Source organism: Miscanthus floridulus, chromosome 7 (genome assembly GCF_019320115.1).
Source record: "Miscanthus floridulus cultivar M001 chromosome 7, ASM1932011v1, whole genome shotgun sequence".
NCBI classification, from domain to species: Eukaryota; Viridiplantae; Streptophyta; class Magnoliopsida; order Poales; family Poaceae; genus Miscanthus; species Miscanthus floridulus.
In genome coordinates, this window is record NC_089586.1 from 31,680,730 (window position 1) to 31,691,316 (window position 10,587).

Sequence of the window (10,587 nt, forward strand, 5' to 3'; positions counted from 1 at the left end):
ATGATCCTTTTGCTAAAATTAAATTTAGTCTACCTCCTTTTGCTGGTAATATTGATCTAGAGGCATATTTAGATTGGGAGCTTGCTGTTCAACAAAAATTTGATTCTCATAATGTTCCTGCTGAGCATAGAGTTAGACTTGCTACTAGTGAGTTTACTAATTTTGCTTTGTTCTGGTAGAGTGATCTTTGCAATGCCAATAATGCTGCTGCTGTGCCACAAACTTAGAATGTTTTAAAGCAACGTATGACATCTCGTTTTGTTCCTCCTTATTACCAACGTGATTTATATTTGAAACTACAAACTTTAAAACAAGGTGATAAAGGAGTGGAAGCATACTATCAAGAATTGCTTATTGGTTTAGCATGTTGTGGTATAAATGAAGATGATCATGATGCTAGTGCTAGATTTTTTGGTGGTTTAAACCATGATATACAGAACATACTTGATTACAAAGAATGGCGCAGTTTTTCCCAATTGTATCATCTTGCTATTAAGGCAGAATGAGAAGTACAGGGACACAAACAACACCAGCCTTTCAGGTCTAACAATGGGAGGAATTTTCAGCAGCGTTCCGAGCTAGAGACGCCCAAGCTTCCTGTTGCACCACAGCCATCTACACCTCCATTTTCTTCCGGGGTAAGTAAATTGTCTAATGTGCAGTTTCCACAGCTGAAGAAAGGTGGCACTCCGGGTGCTTCTACTAGCTCCTCCTCGTCTAGCTCTAAAATCATTTGCCACCGATGCAAAGGCATGGGACATGTCATGAAGGAATGCCCCAGTCGTCGCGCTTTTATTGCTACCGAGGATGGATATGTAAGTGCTAGTGATGTTGAAGATGATTTAGCCCTTGCTGCTAACATTGATGCAGATCCCACCGAGGACGATCAAGACAAGGAGGCCATCACCATTGACTCCGTGGCTGCTGCCGCGGACTACCCTAGCCTTCTTGTGCAGCGTGTGTTGAGTACACATGTGGGACATGAAGAAGAGATGAAGATCCAACGCCACAATTTGTTCCACATGTATATCATTGTGCAGGGTTGTCGTGTTCTCACTATCATTGATAACGGGAGTTGCAACAACTTGGTGAGTTCAGATTTGGTTGACAAGCTTGGCTTGACCACATGACAACATTCGTATCCATATAAACTTCAATGGTTCAATAATAGTGGTAAAACTAAGGTAACTAAATCAGCACGCATTAGCTTTTTCACAGGCTCTTATCATGATACTACTGATTTTGATGTTGTCCCTATGCAAGCTTGCTCCATTTTGTTAGGTCGCCCATGGGAATTTGATAATGATGCTTTACACCATGGTAGAACTAATACATACACTATCATACATAAGGACAAGAAAATTACATTGCTGCCTTTGTCTCCTACGGATATTATTAAACATGCTAATGAGATCAAAAGTAAACCTCCCACAGACATTGCTAAACATAATGGGATTAAGTTAAAAGGAGGTGCTTTTCTTGCTACAACTTCTGCTAACGCTGAGTTATGTGATAATCCTGATGCACCATGTTATACTATGTTTTGTCAACCTTTTATGTCTGGTGCATTGCCTGCTGTCACTAACCTTTTGCAGGAGTTCGTTGATGATGGGATGGAGTCGAGGACGACTCCAATTCTAGAAGGAGGGGATGATGAGGACATCGCCAAGATGGAGTCGAGGACGACTCCAATTCGAGAAGGGGAGGATGATGAGGACATCGCCACGCTGGACACACCGACGCCATGGTCTTCCCCAAGTTGCAATTCGTTCCCAACTCAGCTGCCACGTCACCCTCGGATTCAGCAGACACGTCGTCACTGTTTCGGTCATAACTTTCTCATACGACATCGAAACGGGCCGTTCTTGGATGCGTTGGAAAGGGGACGACGACGCCGTCGTTTTGGATCTGGTCCCAGCTCCAGAAGGTCTGTGGATCATTCTATGTGACCACAGCAAGGTGCTGCGTCACCTATTTGGGCCAACTTGGCCATGTATCGTGTCGGGCCTTAAGCCCAAGTTGTGGGCGCCCAACCCCTGGCCATACCCAACCCTAGGTTGAGTCTTAGACTATAAACACAGCCGCCGCCACTGCTACACAATTGGGTTTTGTTTAGAGTTTAGTTTTCCATCGAGAAACTGAATCGTTCATTGTAACTGTGGTGACAAATCCTTTTACAGTGATCCAGGGCCCCTGTTCTTGATCTCCTCCACTGTGTCGATTAGTCCTTTGGAACCGAGTTCTTGAATCCTCTATTGATATTCGTGTCATTCATATTTGCAATTTCAAATTGCGTGTTTTACCTTCTTGCTTGTGCTCTTCGATTCGCTTGCAGGAAAAGCCTTCTTGGCAAGGTCAATCAAGTTGTGCTTGGTTGATAACCAACGGAGCAGTGGTGTAACGGTTGCAGGGTTCGAATCATGTCTGATTTGAAGCCGGATCGCCAACGTTGAGATCTCCACAAAATCGAACTTATCGGCTACCTCTCGGAAGATCGGGCCTATACTCATCAATTGACGCAATCTGAAATTGCAAATATGAATGACGCGAATATCAATAGAGGATTCAAGAACTCGGTTCCAAAGGACTAATCGGCACAGTGGAGGAGATCAAGAATGGGGGCCCTGGATTACTGTAAAAGGATTTGTCACCACAGTTACAATGAACGATTCAGTTTCTCGATGGAAAACTAAACTCTAAACAAAACCCAATTGTGTAGCAGCGGCAGCGGCTGTGTTTATAGTCTAAGACTCGATCTAGGGTTAGGGACGGCCAGGGGTTGGGCGCCCACAACTAGGGCTTAAGGCCTGACACGATACATGGCCAAGTTGGCCCAAATAGGTGACGCAGCACCTTGCCGTGGTCACACAAAATGATCCACAGACCTTCTGGAGCTGGGACCAGATCCAAAACGACGGCGTCGTCGTCCCCTTTCCAACGCATCCAAGAACGGCCCGTTTTGATGTCGTATGAGAAAGTTATGACCGAAATAGTGACGACGTGTCTGCTGAATCCGAGGGTGACGTGGCAGCTGAGTTGGGAACGAATTGCAACTTGGGGAAGACCATGGCGTCGGTGTGTCCAGCGTGGCGATGTCCTCATCATCCTCCCCTTCTTGAATTGGAGTCGTCCTCGACTCTATCTTGGCGATGTCCTCACCATCATCGGATGCGTTGGAAAGGGGACGACGACGCCGTCGTTTTGGATCTGGTCCCAGCTCCAGAAGGTCCGTGGATCATTCTGTGTGACCACGGCAAGGTGCTGCGTCACCTATTTGGGCCAACTTGGCCATGTATCGTGTCGGGCCTTAAGCCCAAGTTGTGGGCGCCCAAACCCTGGCCGTCCCCAACCCTAGGTCGAGTCTTAGACTATAAACACAGCCGCCGCCGCTGCTACACAATTGGGTTTTGTTTAGAGTTTAGTTTTCCATCGAGAAACTGAATCGTTCATTGTAACTGTGGTGACAAATCCTTTTACAGTGATCCAGGGCCCCCGTTCTTGATCTCCTCCACTGTGTCGATTAGTCCTTTGGAACCGAGTTCTTGAATCCTCTATTGATATTCGCGTCATTCATATTTGCAATTTCAGATTGCGTGTTTTACCTTCTTGCTTGTGCTCTTTGATTCGCTTGCAGAAAAAGCCTTCTTGGTGAGGTCAATCAAGTTGTGCTTGGTTGATAACCAACGGAGCAGTGGTGTAACGGTTGCAGGGTTCGAATCGCGTCTGATTTGAAGCCGGATCGCCAACGTCGAGATCTCCACAAAATCAAACTTACCGGCTACCTCTCGGAAGATCGGGCCTGTACTCATCACTGTCCATCCTTCTCGCCTCTCCGGGAAGCTACCTTCATCCAGCCGTTGCTCCGGTCCCCAGACGACGGCGCCTTGACCCTGCGCCCTTGTTCGACGGATTAATGGATGTGAAGAAGGCGTTGAAGGATACTGAGTAAACGACATTAGTGGATGTCTGTGTGGCCGGCATGCCGGTACTTGTGCCTATGCAAGCAGTTGCCTCCGTCCCATAGGTGATGCCCTTGGTTGGATTGCTACAACTGGTTCTACTGTTCACTAAGTGCGACCTTCTATTCCTCTGCAACAAGGTGACACTTCTTATCTACTCCAGATTTGCCATTAGCTTTATCATTATGCCAAACATTGGTCTTAGGTATCCAGATTTGCCAATAATTTTTGTACACATTCTCTCCTTTTCACAGTGAATGAATTAATTGTACGTGCCTAAGTTTAAGATGATTTGTTAATTAGATTATTGGTGGTCGCACTAGTCATGTTGTTACTTAAGTTTTCTCAATAATTTGCAAATTTATGTGCATGATAGATGATATTTAGGTTTTCCACATCAATTCATTTTAATGCTTTGTTCCAATATTTGTATGCCTGAAAAATCTTTTAGATGCCCCGTGTTAGTCATCATGATAATTCTGGTTCAAGAATGTGGCTAATATGAATAATTTTGACTGTGTTTCAGCTTTGTTGTCATCATAGTCTGGAATCACTATGAACATGACCTTATTGAATTGTCTTAATGTTTCCTGACCACCTATATGTAATGTATTTTACCTCCATTTGATCATGAGTGGTGATTGGGTTTATTTTTTTAGTGTTCTGCACTTCTGTTATTGAATCATAGTTTCTACCCTCCTGCTCTCATTTCTTTATCAACATATGCTTCTGGTTGGAAAAGAAATGGCCACTGTTGACTGTGCTGATTAAATTGGGTGACCAGGAACATCTGCAGGTTTCATTCACACATTTGTATCTTAGTATAGATACAATTAAATCCTTTTTCAGGATAGCATGGTCTTCCTTGTGTTGCATCCTTGCGCTTCTCATGGTATGCCGTTTTGGAACCCTTCCCTCCTTAAATATGTTTCAGGATCACAAAATTTGCAGCTTTGGACATCTTTCATCATCTATTATTTGAATCATGGTTTCCCAGAGCTACTACTCCTATAGTTTACATGCATGTACAATCTTTACTCTATAGACATAAAGAAACCTATGCCGATAGGGTTTCTCTCTCATTGTTAGCCAAATGGAATTTATTTGATGCTTCCTAGGTTCTTGCTTACAGTGCCATCATGTGTTAAGGTTCACCATGGCATTGCAACTTTAAAAGTTGTATATTGCTACCATGTAGTCTCTAGGTTAGTACCATATGTGCATTTTAATTTTGAGTAAATATATTATGGTTAATGTTCTTGGTTGTCTGGTGTTTGAGCTAAGTATTTTTAGTGCATTTTAATCTTATTTAAAAGAACAGTGAGCACATGCCATTCCTGAATTACTCCACTGTATGTACAGTATACAATATTGTATTTTAAGAGAATAAGGTAAAATAGTTAGCATGGTGTTACTTTATCTGTTTTATTCCATTTTATGTTTTTACTATGAGTCCATTGTCCACTGAGAATAGTGGAAATTTGGGGCTTTATTCCAAGAGAGGTTGAAACTGATGTCTTGCGATTCTACTCAGTGCTGCTTTCACCTGCTCCGTGCTCTGGCTCATATATCGTTGTTTCCCCTCTGACCATCTTTTTGGCAAGTTCCCTCTGTCTGTAGAAGATTGCAGTTCACATGTTACAGGTACTCCAATAATAGAGACTCTGTTTTTTGTTATCTATTTGTGGTGCTAATTTTTCTGTCACATTTTCTGAAACCAACAAGTTGAGAATGGATCGTAGAACTCAGAAGTAAATATATCAGTAATCCATACCATGTACTTGCTCCTTGTGCTTAGATTCTTGTGTAAAAGGGAGGCTGCTCAAACATCTTTTTATTGTTTTACATCTTAATGTTTTGTTCAAAATTGTCCTGTTCTTATTTTACATCTCACTGAATGCAGTTCACGTACCAGATATCCCCATATATGGTCTCCTACTCTCAGGTAGAACAACAAATGATATGCTTTTCCATGAGATGAGCGAGTATTATTTATGTTATTGTCTTACAAAGCATGTGCTCCTTTTGTTTCCAAAAAAAATAATGCTAAGAATTGTCGTCATCTTCGTTTGGTTACTTGAAGGAAAAGCCTTGAGGATTTTGACAAACATAGCCAATCTACTAATTGATTTAGCTTGACTTCAGTTCATTGAAATCAGATTTTGCCCGTATGTGTCTTCTTCCATAAATCATGTTAGTATTGAATTAAACTATCACGGGAATGATGCCAAACTTTAATACCTGAAGTTTATGTGTGCAATATAAGATAGTTTTTGCTTTCTACCTGATGATGTTGTTGAAATTATTGCTAACAAGTTTAAGAAACTCATCCCAAACTTTGGTTGTCCAAGAAATGTTTCGTAGTTCTGAAGTTTAGCTTAATATGCAGCTGGAAAACGAAGATTGCATGGGGAGAACACTAAGAAAGCACAAATGTCACCCAATAGTCATGGATCAATTTTGACTGCACTAATTAGGAGACAAGGTGACATTCAGCTGGTGTTTTCCTTTAATCCACCCAATGTCAGATTAGTACTTTTGTATACATGTATGGAAATATCCTATATCAAAGTGAAATGATCATACATGGCATCCACGTAAAACCTCACTTCTCCTGATATTTACGGTTATGCTCTCTTCCTGTACAAGTCTGTACACTTGTGTGGCAATGTCTCAAATGTATATTTGAGTGACTAGACTAGCGATTCACTCTATTGTACATATGTAAACTAATAGATCCGTGTGAACGCTTGCAATCTATTTCGTGCTACTGAATTCATTGTCGTTTCTATAAAGAGCAAACATGCAGATGATTATGTATTATCACTACGGGCGCAGCGAAGCGCGCCAACCTACCTAGTATTAAACTCCATAAAGCTCCTAGATTCTGCGCTCTCTCAAGGCTTTGGTTACTGTTCACATACGGGGCACCCAGCCGTTGTCTGCCGCGTGGCCATGCTGCGTTTCTGTTCCCGGTCTCCCGGTACCGTGCTACCGGCGCGGACGGTTTACGGATCTGACGAGGTCGCCCTTCCTGTGCTCTGCTGCAATGCGCGTGCGTGTCCGGGCCTGAGTTTCGACCTCGGAGGTTTGGTCCTGGCCTCCTGGGCCAGATCCCTTCCTCCGCTTCCTCGCCTCCAATCAATCCCCGCCGCTAGGATGACATCGACAGCGGTGGCGGCGGCGTGAAATGCGGTTGCCGCGACACCTCGCGCTTGCCTTCCGCACAGCCGCTGCCTCCTCCCTCCGCCTTCTGCGCCGTCATCGCGTCCTTACTTCCTGCCCCCGTGGCCACCAGTGGCGGATGCACGATGCGGGATAAGGGGCTAAAACAATGGAGATGTTGATTTGCATGAAGATTTAATAGTGAAATCAAGCTTTTGCTACAGTGATTAGACTTGAAATCAAAAAATTAGGGGAGGCTGGAGCCCCCCAGCCCCCCCCCCCCCTGTGGATCCGCCGCTGGTGGCCACCATAGAGCCGTAGCCGTCGTCTTGGTCGACCTCAGGCTCCACTCCATCAGCCTCCCCAACCTGCTCCATAGCGATCCGTAGCCGCAGTTGCCCCCTGCTAGCGACCGGTGCGACGACGACATGGTGGTGGACCTGAGATGCTACTGATCTTCATCTCCATCCACGCCGCCCAGATCTGGTGAGTTCATCACAGAATCTTCTCCTCCCCCGTCATTATTTTGTTGTGAACATGGTCGGCAGCATGTGTGATCTCAAAAGAAAGCACATGTACATCTGCTTCAGTTTTTTTTTTTTCTCTACGTATCGGCTGATCTAGCACTGTCAGCTCCTCCATTGCCTTCCTCATGAATACACACTACTAACATGCAAGTATGCAAAAGGTTGGTCTCAGCGTGTATTTGGAATGAGGCGTTGTCATCGCTTTGTGCTAATCTAAGGGGTTTCATTTAATGTGCTTGACAAATAGGAATCCACAGCCTGGTGCAGTGACAGGTACGTCACCACACTCTCCCTTTAGCCAATTTCCCCCATGCCGCTTGTGTTGTGGCTTCAAAATCTGGAAGTGCAGGTTTAATATGAAACTAAAGATCTCTATTTTCAAACAGGCTACCCATATATCCTGCACCAAGATTGAGGAATCTGTGAAAATTGCCAGCATATCCCCTTTGAATCTGAATAGTGACTTCAAATTAAAGGGTTCATGACATGAGGAAGCTGTGAAAATTGCCAGCATATCCCTTTTGTCCCTGTTGTAGATTTATAAAATTATACTGAACTTACTGAAATTAGAAAGGCTATTTGGATTTTTTTTTCATGTGGCCATGTCATTCCTGACTATGCGCTCAATCGAACATCCCCAAACCAGGTACATGTACATCATGTCCTCTCTCTACATATTTATTTCCAGATTTCAAAAATGTTCCACGAGCTTTTTTTACATTATCCATGAACAGAGAAAATCCATGTCTTCTTGGAGCTATGTTTCTTAATGGATATCTCATATATGTAATAGGAGCTCCAAATTGTCAATCGCATGTTACACGTAACAATACATTGGGATTTCTAAACTCGAAGCCCACTGAGAATTATGGAAATCTGGGGTTTGCAGGAGGGGTTCAATTTGATGTCTTGTGATTCCCCTCGGTGTTGCCTTCACCTGCTTCATGCACTGATCGATATATTAACAAAGATCTGGTCCATATGTCGTTGCTTGCTCTCTAGCTGTCCTTATAAGTTGCAACGATGTGTCAAATTTCCTTTGTCTACAGAAGAATGCAGTTTGCATGTTCCAAGGTACTCCAACGGAGGCTAACTGTTTTTTTGTTATCTGTTTGTGGTGCTAATTCTTCTATAACATTTTGTGAAACCAAGTTAAGAATGAATCGTACAACTAAGAAGTAAATTAACATATGAATCATCTAGGTATACTTGCTTCTTGTCCTTGGTTTCTTGGGTAAACGGGAGGCTGCTTAGTGCTTTTCATTATTTTACATCTTATTTTTCCGTTTCATTTCTTCTTTTTTGCGTTTTACATCTCACTGCAGTTGACCGTACCAGATAGCCATATGCATAGTCTCTGATTCTCAGGCAGAAAACAAATTAGTTTCCTTGCCACGAGACGAGTGAGTATTCATGTTATTGACTAGCGAATCCTATTGTTTCCAAAAAAAACTAATCCTACAAATTGTGATCTTTTGGTTATTTGAAGGAAAACCCTCTAGGATTTTGACAAACATAGCTAATGTACCATCAAATTGTTTGGAACAGCAATAGTCACAAATACGTCATTTATCAACTCTAGGATTTTGACAAACATAGAGCCTGTTCGGGAGGCCGTAAACGATCGTGGATTATTTACTGCTGGCTGGTTTGGTGTGGGAGAAAAACACTGTTTCCGGCTGAAAATTTACGATCGTTTACGAGCAAGCGAACATGCTGATAGTCAATTGGTATGTACAATCTGTCTATGGTATTTGCGCCTTTTTTTTCCATGTGACAGTAAAGGTCTGTAAATTTGTTTTGGTTAACAAATTTGCCGTATTGGTGTAGCTTCACTTAAGTTCATTGAAATCAGGTTACAGGCCCATATGTTCCATAGATGATAGATCAGCTTTTCATGTGACACCTGAACTTTATGTCTCCAATATAAAGATGATTTTTACTTTCTCCCTATCGATGGATGTTGCAATTATTGCTAACAAAGTAACAAGCTTAAGCAGCACATACCAAACTTTTGTTGTCCAAGAAATGATTGATTAGCTGTAATAATGTCCTGATATGAAGTGTGGATTAATTACTATGCAGCTGGAAAAACGAAGATTACAGATGATGGAGAACACTCAATACAAAGGATGCAGTACCTGCTGTTCGATTCTTGCTGCACTACTTACAAGTCAAGGTGTCAGTGCTAGCGTCATTCGGCTTATGTTTTCCTTTAATCCACACAATGTGTCGCAGTTGTAATTTTCTCTACCAATAATATTGATTTTTTCTATGTCAAAGTGAAATGAACATAATGTCATCGACATAAGACCTCTCTCTTACCATGATCTTTACAACTATGCTCTATTCCTTTACAAGACTACATTTGTGTTATCTAACTAATGTACAGCTGAGTGAGCGCCGCTTCATTTCATTATACCTATGCAAATTAATAAATGTGTGAACGCCTGCCATCTAAGGAGTACGTACTTCGTTCCACTGAATGCATTACTGTTTCTGAAGACCAGACTTGGGAGTCACTACGGGCGCAGCGAAGCGCGCCTGCCCACCTAGTACGTATACAAGAGTCCTACTCCTTGCCGAAGACCAGGCGCATTGTTATTATTGAAGAGCCTCTGCTTCCGAGCCGTGTGCCTCCCGTGGCGGTGAATCCGGCGATGTTGCACGGACCCCGCGCGCACGGCGTCCTGTAGGACCCGCCCCTCTACCCCGGCAGTGGATCATGCTCCTCGGCGATTACGAGAAGCTCACGACCGCCACAGCCCCACAAGTGAAGCTCGCGACCGTCGCTGCCTCACACGGAATCCGGAGCTGCGTGACCACCGCCGAGGGTCTCCTCGTCATGCATTGTAAGCAGATCGAGGCTGCCCGCCTGCTGAACCCGCTTACGCGCCTGATGGGCCTCGTGGAGTTTTCTCTCGGATGCATCGGCG

The 10,587-nt window shown here is 43.5% G+C and overlaps 1 long non-coding RNA gene across 1 annotated transcript; it reads left to right on the forward strand.

The window, feature by feature from the left end:
• Positions 1-7,435: 7,435 nt before the first annotated feature.
• LOC136466826 (uncharacterized) lies at positions 7,436-8,823 on the forward strand. Its single transcript, XR_010761465.1, has 3 exons — positions 7,436-7,610; positions 7,813-7,924; positions 8,038-8,823. It is a non-coding gene; the product is annotated as an uncharacterized lncRNA (long non-coding RNA).
• The last annotated feature ends 1,764 nt before the right edge of the window (positions 8,824-10,587 follow it).